Below are 16006 nucleotides of genomic sequence, written 5' to 3'. Positions count from 1 at the left end.
TTCAGGGGATCTTCCTGACCCAGGGATGGTACCCAGGTCTCCGGCACTGCAGGCGGATTCTTGACCAGCTGAGCCACCAGGGAAGCCCTATACTAAAGTAGGTATGTACAAACTACTGCTGCTGCTGCTAAGTCCCCTCAGTCGTGTCCGACTCTGTGCGACCCCATAGACGGCAGCCCACCAGGCCCCGCCGTCCCTGGGATTCTCCAGGCAAGAACACTGGAGTGGGCTGCCATTTCCTTCTCCAATGCAGGAAAGTGAAAAGTGAAAGTGAAGTCGCTCAGTCGTGTCCGACTCTTCGCGACCCCCTGGACTGCAGCCCACCAGGCTCCTCCGCCCATGGGATTTTCCAGGCAAGAGTGCTGGAGTGGGGTGCCATTGCCTTCTCCGCACAAACTACTAATGACTCCCAAAGCAGAGTAGGGTACATCTCAGAGAGGAAGTGACAGAGTGGCTGGGTATTGAAGCATGAATAGGAGTCCACTCAGCTACAACAAGGTCCTGTCACAGGCCACAGGAAATGCAAATTCTCAGGCAGGAGGGCCAGGCTTTCAGACGGCCTCACCCTGGGAAGGTGGTGGTGAGCATGAGGGTCTGACATCCCGGGGGCGGATTCTCAGCCTCCAGCTGCGCGCCAGGAGAGCTGGGCCGGAGACGTGGAAGGTAAAGACGGTAAAGGGAAGGAAGGGAAAGGGGAGAAACAAACGAAACGAGACCTCCCGCGCATGCGCGCCGGCTGCCGCGGCGGACCGCCCGGCCCGCGGATCCCTCTCAGCCTCGCGCCTCGCGGGCCCCACAGGCCCCCAGCGTGTCGCGCGCGCGCACTGCGCGGGCCCGGCGGGCGCATGCGCACTAGAGCGCGGGCGCCCGCGCCGCGGGGTGCTTAGAGGTGGAGCGCGCCCAGGGCGCGCGGCGGGGGGCGGCCGCCGTTACGGCGCGGGCGTGGTCACGTGGCCGCCGGCCCCCGCCGCCGCCCCCCTCCCCCCCCGCCCTGTTCCCTCTCTGGTCGGGTCAGGCGCGGCCGGCCCTGCGAGCTCCCGGCACAGGCTGAGGGAGAGAGAGAGAGAGAGAGGGGAGGAGGACTCAGGGCGTAGGAGCCGGGGAGCCCTCCCGCGCCACAGGTAACGCCAAAGGACTACGGCGCTGACGGCCGTAAAGCAGCTCGGGCGCCCCGAGCGCCTCCGCCCTCCTCCAGTGCAGCCCCCGCGGGCAGTCGTTCCCCCCGGCCTCCCCTCAGCGTCTCCGGACGCGTCCCGCCCCACCTCGCGGCGCCGCCACCGCTTTCCCCCGGGCGGGCCTGAGGTGTCGCCGCCGCGACGGGGGCTCGCAGCGCCCCCCGCGTTGCGCGTCCCGGGCGGGGGGCGGGAGACTGGGCTCCCTCGCCCCGGGGCGGCGGGGCTGAGGCGCTGCCCCCCGGCTTGCCGCCCGCCTCCCCGCCCGGTGGGGTCTCGGGTGAGAACAGGCTGAGCGCCGCGGCCGAGCCGGGCTCCGCTTCCTCCTTGGTCGATTTCCGGGTACCTTTCGGTGCCTTCGCGGGCCGGAAGCCAGACGGGCTCGGAGCCCCCAAACCTTGTAAAATGCATTCTCTAGAAGAGAGGGAACACCCCCCCCCCCCTCCCCAGGAGGGAAACGTGAGCTTGTTTGAGTACGACTTGTTTCCTTCACCTGTAGGAACATGCAAGGTGAGGCCTCTCAGGATGTGAGAAAAACTGCAGAGGGTGAACACTGATTTTTTTTTTTTTGGTAACACCCCATCCCACCCCCCTCCTTTTTCCTGGAGAAAGGAGCTCAAACCTCTACAACAATTTCTTGGTTCTACAGGTGACCTAAAATTTGTTCAGTACTAGCTATTAAATAGTTTCGATTATAGGATATATGTTGAAAGTTCACATCTTTTAGATTTTTGGGGGGGAATAATTTTCTGGAAAGTTTAACTAGCCAACTCCACATTCTAAGTACCGAAATTTTAGAATGCGGATTGCACAACTTTGGGCCGGACGGTGGTTGTATTTCTAGACCTAGTCATTCTTTTTTATTCTTTGTCCCACAGTATACAGCCCCAATATATTATCATGTAGTCACTATATATAATAATATGAACATGCCGCTGTTTGTACAGATTCTGACTTAGCATTAACTGTAGGCATTGTTGAGAGTAAACTTTTGAGCAGCTTTGATACAGTGATAAAGAATTTAATTTATGTATTAATTGTCTTAAGGAACTTTTCTGATTCCATGTCTTCCTGGTTTCCATATTTTATCTCTAAATTCAGTTGTAAACTGGAGCATTTTTCTACAGCTGTTTGCTATAGAGTCCTGTAGAGCAGTTCTTCTCAAACTTTAATGTGCCTGGGAATCCCTTGAGGCTCCTGTTTGAAAATGCAAATTCTGATTCAGTAGATCTGTGTTGCAGCTTGATATTTTGTGTTTCTTATAAACTACTTGCAGCTGGAGGAGGAACCATTCTTGAGTAGCAAGGATGTATATTACTTGTTTGCTAAGAAATGAAATATATCAACGAATAAGTGCCTTTTAATAATTCACTTTTGGTGTAGAGGTGGCTTGAGGTAACAGACAAATGGTAGGATGAACCGAGAGAGCTTGCTTTGGGAAATCCCTTTGCAGAAGAAGCCACGTCCAGGTCCCAGGGGAGGGGATAGCAGAACTGGGAGAACTCCCTCAACTAGGAAGAGCGCAGGTACCCTCTGTGCTGCCTGCATCACCGGGCCTGTGCATACTCCCTGGAAGCTTTGTGTACTTCTCCCTGAAGAAGTCCACTTGCTCAGCAGTGGGTGGTTGGATTTTTAATCAACATAAAACACTGCTTCATACTCTTTGGGATGAAAGTTTCTTTTATTGGTGAACTAATTGAGTGTGTGCTCCTTCTGTCACTTATTCAAATGCAACCTTAGCTGAGTAGCACATGCCTGAGCCTTGGAAGCAAACTTGTGAAAAATTTGGAGTCTCCACCTCTTGATTTTCCCTAAATATTAAAAAATGAAATTGAAAAGTTTACGTTAAAAAAAAAAGTAATTGAAAAGTCATAGTTGTCACAGGTAACTTCATATAGTTCATGTACATAAAAATGGTTCTTAAGTTTAGAAAGTTTATGGAAGTATAACATCAACTATTTTTAGCACTGTAATTTTTACAGTTTTCATTCTCATCCTTACTTTACCGTTGTTTCTTTTCTTGCTAAATATTATGACAGTACTTTTTTTCCTTCCAGTTTTATTGACATAATTGATAAACAGCTCGGTAAAGAATATGCCTGCAATGTGGGAGGCATCCACATTGGTTCCATCCCTGGGTTGGGAAGATCCCCTGGAGGAGGGCATGGCATTCTTCCTTCCTGGAGAATCCCATGGACAGAGAAGCCTGGTGGGTTACAGGCCATGGTGTTACAAAGAGTCAGACATGACTGAGTGACTAACACATTATATAAATTTAAGGTGTAGTGCATAATGATTTGACTTACATCATGAAGTGATGATTACAATAAGTTTAGTGAACATACATCATCTCATATAGATATTAAAGAAATAGAAAAAAAAATTTTTCCTTGTGATGAGACCTCTTAGGATTTATTCTCAACAGCTTTCCTGTATAACGTAAAACAGTGTTAACTATATTTATCATGTTGTACGTTATAGCCCTAGTACTTATTTATCTTATAACTGGATGTTTGTACCTTTGTCTGTCTTCATCCAATTCCCCCATCCCTCCTGGCTCTGTTAACCACAAAGCTTGATCTCTTTTTCTGTAAATTTATTTTTGAAGTATAATTGACCCACAACCCTGTTATTACCTATTATACAACATCTAGTTGCAATATGTCACCCTACAAAGATATTACATAGTTATTAATTACATTGCTCACAGTGTTCATTTAAATGATTTTGCAGCTGGAAACTCTTAATCTCTCTCCCTGTTTCATTCCTCTTCCCATCTCCCTTGCAACCACCTATTTGTTTTCTGTATGTATATACCTCTGTTTTGATTTTGTTAAAAATCAAATGTTTGCTCATTTGATTTTGTTAGGTTTGCTTATTTGTTTTGTTTTTGGATTTCACATTATAAGTGAAATCATGCAGTATTTGTCTTTCTCTCTCTGACTTATTTCACTTAGTATAATACTTTTCAGGTTATTTTGAATGGTAAGATTCCTTTTCATGGCTCAGTAATATTCCATTAGTGTTTTTGTTTTCTTCAGATAAATATCCTGGAGTGGACTTGCTGGATCTTTGGTACCTTTAATTTTTTGGATTCCTCAAGGGTTCCTTTTTCCCCACACCCTCACTGACACTTGTTATTTGTTGTCTTTTTGATCATAGCCGTTCTGACAGATGTGAGGTGATATTGCAGTGCAGTTCCGATTTGCGTTTCTTTAATGTTTAGTGATGTTGAACAGGTTTTCACTTCCCTGTTGGCTGTATCATCTTTGGAAAAAATATCTGTTGAGATCCTGTGTACATGTTTCGATCAGGTTGTTTGCTTTTAGATACTGAATTGTATGGGCTCTTTTTAAGTTTTGGGTATTACATCCTGTATCAGATATATGATTTAGAAATATCTCCTATTCATTAGGCAGCATTTTCATTTTATTAGTAAATGTGATTTTGCCCCTCCTACCATCTTGTTGGGGCTTCTCCTTTGTCCTTGGACATGGGGTATCTTTTTTTGGTGGGATCCAACATTCTCTTGTTGATGGTTGTTCAGTGGTCAGTTACAATTTTGGAATTCTCACAGGAGAAGATGTGCCCACGCCCCTTCCACCGTCTTGGTAGCTCTGACTTGTCTGACAGCTAGAGTGGTGGTATAGACCAAGAAGAGAAGGATGTAATAGAGGAAACTCTGGAAGACTGGTGTACTGGCATGGAACTCTTCTGACAGATACTTGCTGGTCAAGCTAATCCCACAGATAAGGAGGGATAACACCTGGCCTAGAGCCACAGAAATTACCACCCCCTGTTCAGCACTTTGCGGCTCCTCTGGCGCACGCTGGCCAGGGGTGAGGCAGACAGGCTCCGGCTGCTGCGCCACTTCCCTCGGCCAGCAGGTGCTTGACGGTGGTCACCTCATGGTTCATGAGGACCGTCTCCACAGGGGCGCAGTGTGGTGGTGATAAGAACGTCTATGCCGGGGAACTGCGTGGAGGACCTGGTCCGGCGCCCACGGACTGGAGAGGTGGTGCTGCTGGCCAGGCAGTGAGGCGCTGGTCATGGTACGCACCCTCTTCCCACAGCACAGGAGAGGGCTCTACACAGGGACATCACCAGATGGTCAACACCAAAATCACATTGATTATATTCTTTGCAGCCAAAGATGGAGAAGCTCTACACCATCAGCAAAAACAAGACCAGGAGCTAACTGTGGCTCAGATCATAAACTCCTTATTGCAAAATTCAGACTTAAATTGAAGAAAGTAGGGAAAATCACTAGACCATTCAGGTATGACCTAAAGCATATCCTTTACGATTATACAGTGAAAGTGACAAATAGATCCCATGAATTAGTTCTGATAGAGGGTCTGAAGAGGGTCTGAGGGATGGAGGTTCATAACACTGTTCAGGAGAAGGTGACCAAAACCATCCCCAAGAAGAAGAAATGCAAAAAGGCAAGATGGTTGTCTGAGGAGGCCTTACAAATACTGAGAAAAGAAGAGACGTGAAAGGCAAAGGAGAATAGGAAACATGTATCCATCTGAGTGAGTTCCAAAGAATAGCAAGGAGAGAGAAAGCTTCCTCAGTGATCAGTGCAAAGAAATAGAGGAAAACAATAGAGCAGGAAAGACTAAAGTTCTCTTCAAGAAAATTGGAGATACCAAGGGAGCATTTTATGCAAAGATGGACACGTTAAAGAACAGAAATGGTATGGACCCAAAAAAGCCCAGATATTAAGAAGAGATGGCAGGAATACACAGAAGAACTTAACAAAAAAGATGTTAATGACACACATAACCACAATGGTATGATCACTCACCTAGAGCCAGACATGCTGGCATGCAAAGTCAAGGGGACCTTACGAAGCATCACTTCGAACAAAGCTAGTGGAGGTGATGGAATTCCAGTTAAGCTATTTCAAATCCTAGAAGATGGTGCTGTTCAAGTGCTGTACTCAATATGCCAGAAAATTTGGAAAACTCAGCAGTGGCCACAGGACTAGAAAAGGTCAGTTTTCATTCCAATCCTAAAGAAAGGCAATGCCAAAGAATGTTCAAATTACTGCACGATTGGACTCTTCTCACACGTTAGCAAAGTAATGCTCAGAATTCTCCAGTTCAGGTTTCAACATTACGTGAACCATGAATTTCCAGATGTTCAAGCTAGATTTAGAAAAGGCCAGAGGAACCTGAGACCAAATTGCCAATATCTGATGAATCAGAGAAAAAGCAAGAGAGTTCCAGAAAGACATCTGCTTCATTGATTATGCTGCAGCCTTTGACTGTGTGGCTCACAACAAACTGGAAAATTCTTCAAGAGATGAGAATACCAGACCACCTGACCTGTCTCCTGAGAAACCTGTATGCAGGTCAAGAATCAACAGTTAGAACTGGACATGAACAAATGAATGGTTCCAAAATGGGCAAGTATGTCAGGGCTGTATATTGTCACTTTGTTTTTTTAACTTACATGAGGGTGCTGCTGCTGCTAAGTCACTTCAGTCGTGTCCGACTCTGTGTGACCCCATAGACAGCAGCCTACCAGGCTCCTCCATCCATGGGACTCTCCAGGCAAGAGTACTGGAGTGGGGTGCCATTGAGTACATCATGTGAAATGTTCTGCTGGATGAAGCACAAGCTGGAATCAAGATTGCCTAGAGAAATATCAATAACGTTAGATATGCAGATGACACCAGCCTTATGGCAGAAAGTGAAGAGGAACTAAAAACTCTCAATGAAAATGAAAGATGAGAGTGAGAAAGCTGGCTTAAAACTCAGCATTCAAAAAACTAAGATCATGGCATCTGGTCCCATCACTTCATGGCAAATAGATGGTGCTAACAGTGGAAAAAGTGACAATTATTTTCTTGGGCTCCAAAATCACTGTATATGGTGACCACAGCCACAAAATTTAAAGACGCTTGCTCTTTGGAAGAAAAGGTATGACCAACCTAGACAGCATATTAAAAAGCAGAGACATTATTTTATCAACAAAGGTCCGTCTAGTCAAAGCTATGGTTTTTCCAGTAGTCATGTATGGATTTGAGAGTTGGACCATAAAGCTGAACGCCAAAGAATTGATGCTTTTAAACTGTGGTGCTGGAGAAGACTCTTGAGAGTCCCTTGGACTGCAGGAAGATCAAACCGGTCAATCCTAAAGGAAATCAATTCAGAATATTCATTGGAAGGACTGATGCTGAAGCCGAAGCTCCAAAACTTTGGCCACCTGATGCAAAGAGCTGACTCATTGGGAAAAAAGAAGCCGACTCATGCTGGGAAAGATGGAAGGCAGGAGGAGAAGGGGATGACAGAGGATGAGATGGTTGGATGACATCACCCTCTCAATGGACATCAGTTTAGGTAAACTCCAGGAGTTGGTGATGGACACAGGGCTGGCGTGCTGCAGTCCATGGGGTCGCAAAGAGTCAGACAGGACTAAGTGACTGAATTGAACTGTTATCTTTTTCTGGCCTTGGTATCAGGGTAACGTTGGCTGTATGGAATGGGTTCAGAAATGTTTCTCTCTGCAATTCTTTCTGGAATAGCTTGTGAAAGATAGATGATAACTCTTGAAGTTTTTGGAAGGATTAGCTCTCTGATCCTGAACTTTTATTGTCAGGAGTTTTAAAGTTACTGATTCAACTTCATTAGTGCTAATTTGTCTGTTTATATTTTTTATTTCTTATTGTTTTGTTTGGGAAGTGTACCTTTCTAAGAACTTGTCCATTTCTTTTCAGTTGTCCATTAATTGGTGTAATCCTTTATGATTCTTTTTCTGGTGTTGGTTGTAACTTTTTTATTTCTGATCTCCATCTGCATGGAGTACCTTTTTCCATCCTCTTAACTTGCAGCCTATGTGTGTCTTTACACCTGAAATGAGTCTCTGTAGGCAGCAGGTACGTGGGCCCTATTTTGTGTCTGTTCAGCCACTCCTTGTCTTTTGATTGGAGCATGTAGTCCATTCACATTTAAAGTTATTATTTATAGTTGTGTACTTATTGCCATTTTGTAGTTTTCTGTTTTTTTTTAATACGTTTTTTGTTTCTTTTTTTCTCCTTTTTATTTGATGACTATCTCTAGTGTTACTTTTGTGAGTCTTTGCCTGTGTATATAGAATAGACTTTTGGTTTATGAGTAATGTAAGGTTTGTGTGTTTGTATCTGTATATGTATACACATTTTTATCATATATATATATGATTATTTTAAATTGATGATCTTTTAGGTTCTAATGCATTTTAACAACCCAGTATTTTTAACCCTCTCCCTCCAGCTTACTGTTCGTGACGTTGACATCATGTTTTACATCCTTCTGTTTTGTGTATCCCTTAACTATTGTGGTTGATTTTAACAATTTCTGTCCTTTTACCTTCCTACTAGCTTCATAAGTGGTTGGTTTGCTGTCTTTACTGTTTATTTGCCTGTACCAACAACTTTTCCTTTTGTAATTTCTTTCATGTGTTAGTTTGTAACCTTTTTTTTTTTTTTTTTTTTCCTTAGTTGAGTCCTTGTAACTTTTCTCCTGAAGCTGTTTAGTGGTGCTGAACTCTTAGCTTCTGCTTGCCTGCAAAACTTTTGGTATCTCCATCGTATCTGAATGAAAGCTTTGCCAGGTTAGAGTATTGATTCTCCTTTTAAATATATTGTTCCACTTCTTTCTAGCCTTTAGAGTTTCTGCTGAAAAGTCAACTTAGAGCCTTATCAGACTTTTCTCATATAACTTGTTGCTTTTTCCTCACTGCTTTTAATATTTTCTCTTAATTATTAGTTTTTGGCATTTTAGATACAGTGTTTCTTCGTATGATCCCCTTTGCCTTGATCCTGTTTAGGATTCCCAATGCTTCCTTAAGTTTGATGTCTCTTTCCTTTCCCAGGTTAGGAAAGCTTTTAGCTATTATATTTTCAAACATTTTATTTTCCTCCTCTCTTCTCCATCTGGGACCAGTTTAATATGAATGTTGATACCCTTGATGTTGTTCTGCTGCTCAGTTGCTTCAGTCGTGTACAACTCTGTGCGATCCCATAGACAGCAGCCCACCAGGCTCCCCCGTCCCTGGGATTTTCCAGGCAAGAACACTGGAGTGGGTTGCCATTTCCTTCTCCAATGCATGAAAGTGAAAGTGAAGTCGCTCAGTCGTGTCCGACTCTTAGCGACCCCATGGACTGCAGCCTACCAGGCTCCTCCGTCCATGGGATTTTCCAAGCAAGAGTACTGGAGTGGGGTGCCATTGCCTTCTCTGTGATGTTGTTCTAGCAGTCTCTTAAACTTTCCTGATGGTGATTTCTACTACTTGGACTTCCAGCTCACTGATCTGTTCCTCTGTATCATTTATTGTACTGTTTATTCCTCCTCCTGTATTTTTCATTTCAGTTATTGTATTTTTCATTTCTGGTTCTCCTTTATATTTTCCAACTCTGTTAAAAAATTCTGACTTTTTATTCTGTGTATTTAGTGGTCTCCTGAGTTATTTGATCATCTCTATAATCATTGCTTCTCTGGTGGCTCAGACGGTTAAGTGTCTGCCTGCAATGTGGGAGACCTGGGTTCCATCCCTGGGTGGGGAAGATCATTACTTAACTCTTTTTTGGGTAGGTTGCTTATCCTCACTTAGTTCTTCTGGGGTTTATTTTGTTCCTTTATTTGGAACATATTCTGCCGTCACCTTATTTTGCCCAGTTTGCTGCTGTTATGTATCTGATAAGTTGGGTACAGTTCCGATCTTGGAGAAGAGCCCTTTTGTAGGAGACATCATGTGTCCCAGCCCTGCACTCCCTCTGGTCACCCGAGCTGTATGCTCTAGGCGTCACCTCTGTGGGCTGTGTGCATCCTTCTTTGGTGTTGAGCAGACTGCTTTTGGTGGTCTGGTAGGCACAACTGGCCCCTGGCCCGGTTGGTGGGGCTGTGTCATGAGACACCTGGCTGTGGGTTCCTGGAGGTCCTGCAGCTAGTGCTGATTGACTGGTGGGTGGAGCTGGGTGCCTGGTGGGTGTGGGGCCAGGGGTCCTAGCACCGGAGTCTGCTGGTGGGCAGGGCTGGCTCCTGACATGGCTAGCTTTGAGGTCTGAGGTGTTCCAGAGGTGCTGTATCGCAGGGTGACTGGCTGAGGGGTCCAGGGTGTCTTGGAGCTTGGGTCAACCTGCTGATGGTGGCGTTGGGGCCCTCAGGGGCTCCTGGGACCAGTCCTGTGCTACTGGTGGGTGGAGCCAGGTTCTGCGTTCTCCGGTCGAAGGGCTTTGGGTGTGAGAACTGGTGTGTGCCCACTGGTAAGGGTGGGAGCAGTTCCTGACACAGCTCGCTGTGGAGTCTGGGTCGTTCTGAAACTGCTGTTGGCCTGCTGGCGGGTGGGGCTGGGGCCTAAGATGTCCTTGAGCCCCCCAGTGGTGGGTGAGTCCGGAGTTTGGGGTTAGCGCTGGCCCACCTGTGGGTGGGTTGGTGTGAGAGTACTCTTAAGTACCAGGTACTGTCCTGAGCACTTCATATATCTTAATTTGTTTGATGCTCACAAGAACCTTGAAGGAAATTGAAGCAGAGAGAGAGCAAAAGTCATATGCTAACACACAGCTGGGATTCTGACCAACTCTAGAGTCCATGCTTTTAACAGTCTTTTCTTTGCTGTATTTTAGAAAAAAATAAATCAACGATACTCTTTTAAATCCCCTTTTCCTAGTAGTAAGAGGTTGACTTTGATTTTTGTTTGTAGGTAACTTATTGTACTGTTGAAAACTATGAGGATGACTTTCATTTTAAAACTCAAATTTGTCACTTTTTTTTTTTATTCACCCACTTCAAAATTAACTGCCTCAATACTTATAATTTTTTCTTTATAAGATTGAAATTCGCAATGGTTTGTTTGTGCTTGTTTGCCATACTAGTCTCTTAAGTGTGTGTCATTGTTAAAAGTGAAAGTGGTATCTCTTTCCTTTTGAACCTGCAAGTTTTGAATCCTTCATTTTCTGCCCATGCCTGTCTCCTCTCCCCAACCTCCATGTATACGTGGTAGATTTATTATTCTAATATTGAAGGATTGACTGGGTTACAAACTTCTTATTTGGCCAGTAAGGACAGTTAGAAAATAAGCTTTGATCATCATTACCATGTTTAACACTGAGAAGGTAAGGACAACCCCAGAATAATGAATGATATTTCAGGTTGAGTAGTTTGTGTTTTGTAAAGAAATGCATATCATCTGTCCCTCATCCCCTCCTGTCTCAGACCACGGAAAACTGCCCCATGTCATCACTGGTCTGGGGAGTGGTGCCTGTCCACCCAGTCTGGGACTCTTCACGTGGAGAGGCCATTCAAGTGGCAGTGCTGGGCAGTGTGTGTCCTAGAGTTTGAGAACTGAGAGGCTCTAAATGGGCCCAATTGTGGGAGGAAAAAGTAATTGGGGAGGCAGAGTGTGGGGAGAGGGTCTGTGGCTAATTCCAATGGCATTAATTTTCTTTAACTGGGATAATAGTGAGTTTTGTATCGTGCATGTTTTTCCTACGCTTGTTTTTTATAACGGTACCTCTCATGGCTGGCCCTGCTGGCCAGTTAACTTGGCTGGACAGAGCCTCACTTTTCTTATCTTTGAAGTGAGGGTAGTGATAGAAGCTACCTTACAAAGTTGCTTTGAGGAATAAATGAGTATATGTGTGTTTATGTGTGTGTGTATATACACATAAATTATGCAGTATATATGGGTTATACCTATGCTGTTCTTACATATGTAAATATTGTATACCATTGGCAGGGGATTGGTTCTGGGACCTCTCTGGATACCAAACTCTGTGAATGCTCAAGTTGCTTATATAAAATGCATAATATTTGCATATAATATATACACATCTTCCCAGATACTTTAAATCATCTCCAGATTACTTATAATACCTAATACAATGTAAGTACTATGTAGCTGGTTGTCAGAATCCAGCAAAGTCAAGTTTTGCTTTTTTGGACTTTTTGGACTCCCCCCCCCCCCCGAATATTTTTGATTTGTGATTGATTGGATCTGCAGTTGCAGAACCAGAATATATGGAGGATCAACTGTATATACATAGAAATGCTTAGATAGTATCTGGCACGTGGTTAATGCTATAATGTGAATGTTAGAACTTATATTCTGTTGTGGTTAATCTGCAGTGGTTGATCATATCCACATAGTCAAGACTGACTGCTTGAGTGAACTTAATGGAAATTGTGTATGTATTTGGTATAATGTTGTGTGGGCCAAGAAAATACAAAGTTTGTACTTTCTGGATGAAAATACAAAATTTATATAGTAATGATTTTGTCCCTTGGTGAATTAACTATGAATAAATAAGGTTTGGCAGCTCAGATTTTTAAAAACAAGGGAGTAACACTGCAGAAATAATGAAGATGTCTCTGGTGGTGGTGTGAAAGGGTCAATTTAAAATTTTCAGGTGTAGTGTTACGAAGCACAGAACCAGATAACCTTTTTCTGAAGGCTTCTCTGATATAACTTTACCTTCCTTGGTTGACTTGTTTGTTTCTTGATAAAATCCATCTTTCTTTGCATCCTCCAAACCTGATCTGCAGTCCTTTATCTGAAACCCATAGTGGCATGTGTGTATCAGAAGTAAGTTTTTAAAATTTAGATAGTTAATTTTTTGCATATGCTGTATGTCTTGAAACGTCCTTTAGATAGGAACAGTTAGTCCATAATCATACACATTAATTTTTCCAGCAAAATTACAAATATAGGATCTGTGTGTTAGGATTTCATATCTTGAGTATCTAGTATGGAGTCTGGCATGCAGTGGGTGTTCATTAAATCTGTTTCAATGAAAAACATCTAAAGATAGTATCATTCAGTCATTTTCTCTGTTGCATGTGGTATCTGTGGTTGACTCAATGAAAATATTTAGTAATTGCAGATTTATTATTTTTTTAAAAACTCAGTTGCCTAGGAAAAGGTAGTTATTGGATTAATTTTTTGAAACAAAATGATTGGAAATAGTCATTACAGATGATTGCAAATTCTCATAAATTTGTGTTGATAAGAATGGTGATCTTGACCTTTTATGGGTCATAAAGTCTATATTTAGAGGAATGATTTACTTTTAAAAAATTGATTGGATTTGTTGTTTGTGATAATTATGATAAACTAGTTGTGGTATATCTGTCTAAAGAAAGTGCTATGGTGAGTGATTCTCTCAGGTCAAGTAATCACAGTATGGTAATCTAGACGGCCATAGAAAAAAGGTTCCCCCCCACCTTGTTACAAAAAGTGATGCTTACTGTGGAAATTTTATAAAAATGAGTGATGAAAAATAATCCCCTGGGACCTTCCTGGTGGTCCAGTGGTTAAGACTTCGCTTTCTAATGTAGGGGTGCAGGTTCGATCCCTGGTTCGGGAGCTGAGATCCCACATGCCTTGCGGCCAAAAACCCAAAACACAAAACAGAAGCAGTATTGTAACAAAGTCAATAAAGATGTTAGAAATGGCCCACACGGAAAAAAAAAATCTTAAAAATAAAGTCACCTGGACTGTTGGATGATTCTTAAAGTTCTCTTCAGGGTTAGGGTTATAGTGTTTCAAGAGAGGCTGGAAATTAAGTCAGGTTTGTAGCCCAAGTACTGTTTAAGAAAGCCAAGTAACAGATGTTGATTAGTGGAAATGTTTGATGTTTTAGTGTTACTAAACATTTTACCCCTAAGATAAAAAGGTTGAACTAAAAGTAATGAGGTCTCCACTTGTAAATAGTGGGTCTTCAGAATAATTAGAGGAGTGAGGAGTAAGCTCCCACTTCTCGGAGGAGGAGGAGGCACACCTGCCTTCTGATGGGATTGATGGTGATTCGGCACTGCGTGAAGACTGAGCGCGCTCACGAGCTCTGGCTGCCGAGGCACGTACTCTGTTTGCTGACAGCCAGTGGGGACCGAGTCAGCCCCTTCAGAGGTTCTCAGGATGCTGCCTTTGAAGTTTCAGGAATCCAAGAGGAGTTACTGACATTGCGTCTCTTGCTGTCTTGGGGTGAGATAGTGGAAAGATTGCCCTGGACCCTTGGTTGGATTTGGGAGTGAAAGTGGATTTGATAGGAGATGGAAGATGGTACCACTCTGTTGGGTTTTGTCTGCTGTATTCATTAAATTAGACTTCTTTTTCTTTTTTTAACATTTTGTTTGTTTATGGTTGGCTCTGATGAGACTGCTGCTGTGCAGGCTTTTCTCTAGCTGCGGTGAGTAGGCGCTGCTCTCTTGTTGTGGAGTACAGGCTCTAAGGGCCCGTGGGCTTCTGTCATTTTGATCCCCAGGGGCTGGAGGACAGGCCCAATAGGTGTAGCACAGGGCTTAGTTGCTGTGTGACCTGTGGGATCTGCTGGCCCAGGGATCAAACACTGTGTCTCCTGCATTGCCAGGAGGATTCTTTACCACTGAGCCACCAGGGAAGCCCTGGACTTATTTTTCTTCATGAAGTCCAAGAGTCTTGTGATAAGAATGCTCATTTTGATAGGTTGGTGAGTATGGTATAGGAAGGCTTGGGATGAATTGTCTCCTTTCTGCTGTCTTCATTTCTCTTAACTAATTTAGGATTATTTTAATTTCTTTACCGTGTGTTGTGTGTATGTATATTGTAGTTATACACAGATAAACATGCGTACATGTAGATAATTCCATTTTCTTTAACTAAAAATGGTTCTTGCTATTCTGTTGCTTGCATTTGTTTTTCATTTGGCTTTTAATATTAGTGCTGTAACTCTTCCACGTACTTTTTGATCACTTCATACTCTTTCATTGTTTGACTGGACTGTAAGTAGTCCTCCATTCTTGGACACCTAGCTTCCTCTCAGTCTTGCTGACAAGAAGTGATGCACTGAAATTACGCAGGCTCAGTCACTAAGTTGTATCCAACTGTGTGACCCCATGGACTATAGCCCACCATGCTCCTCTGTCCATGGGGATTCTCCAGGCAAGAATACTGGAGTGGGTACCATTCCCTCCTCCAGGGGACCTTCCCAACCCAGGGATCGAACCCATGACTCCTTCATTGGCAGGTGGATTCTTGACCACTGAGCCACCTGGGCTCTGAACATTATTGTAGCTCATATCCTTCTGTGCCTGCACATTTTTGTTTATTTAGGAAAAACTGATAATCACGATGGTGTGATCACTCACCTAGAGCCAGACATCCTGAAATGTGAAGTCCAGTGGGCCTTAGAAAGCATCACTACGAACAAAGCTAGTGAAGGTGATGGAATTCTAGTTGAGCTATTTCAGACCATGAAAGATGATGCTGTTAAAGTGCTGCACTCAATATGCCAGCAAATTTGGAAAACTCAGCAGTGGCCACAGGACTGGAAAAGGTCAGTTTTCATTCCAATCCCAAAGAAAGGCAATGCCAAAGAATGCTCAAACTACCGCACAATTGCAATCATCTCACACACTAATAAAGTAATGCTTAAAATTCTCCAAGCCAGGCTTCAGCAATACGTGAATCGTGAACTTCCAGATTTTCAAGCTGGTTTTAGAAAAGGCAGAGGAACCAGAGATCAAATTGCCAGCATCCACTGGATCATGGAAAAAGCAAGAGAGTTCCAGAAAAACATCTAATTCTGCTTGATTGACTATACCAAACCCTTTGACTGTGTGGATCACAATAAACTGTGGAAAATTCTGAAAGAGGTGGGAATACCAGACCACCTGACCTGCCTCTTGAGAAACCTATATGCAGGTCAGGAAGCAACAGTTAAAACTGGACATGGAACAACAGACTGGTTCCAAATAGGAAAAGGAGTACATCAAGGCTGTATATTGTCACCCTGCTTATTAAACTTGTATGCAGAGTATATCATGAGAAATACTGAGCTGGAAGAAGCACAAGCTGGAATCAAGATTGCT

At 43.7% G+C, this 16006-nt stretch overlaps 1 protein-coding gene across 10 annotated transcripts in view; it reads left to right on the top strand.

Moving 5' to 3' along the window:
* Nucleotides 1-905: 905 nt before the first annotated feature.
* The window catches only part of TBC1D5 (TBC1 domain family member 5), a 590389-nt gene continuing 575288 nt past the window's right edge, over nucleotides 906-16006 (top strand). For 3 of the 10 annotated variants that reach the window (XM_055570013.1, XM_055570012.1, XM_055570015.1), the window contains exon 1: nucleotides 906-1121. The gene's annotated coding sequence lies outside the window, so the exon portion shown is untranslated. The remainder of the gene's footprint in view (nucleotides 1122-16006) is intronic. The other 7 variants (XM_055570011.1, XM_055570014.1, XM_055570006.1 and 4 more) reach the window with 5 other exon arrangements.

This window comes from Bubalus kerabau, chromosome 2 (assembly GCF_029407905.1).
Source record: "Bubalus kerabau isolate K-KA32 ecotype Philippines breed swamp buffalo chromosome 2, PCC_UOA_SB_1v2, whole genome shotgun sequence".
In the NCBI taxonomy this organism is placed as follows: domain Eukaryota; kingdom Metazoa; phylum Chordata; class Mammalia; order Artiodactyla; family Bovidae; genus Bubalus; species Bubalus kerabau.
This window is presented reverse-complemented; position numbering and strand designations above follow the sequence as displayed.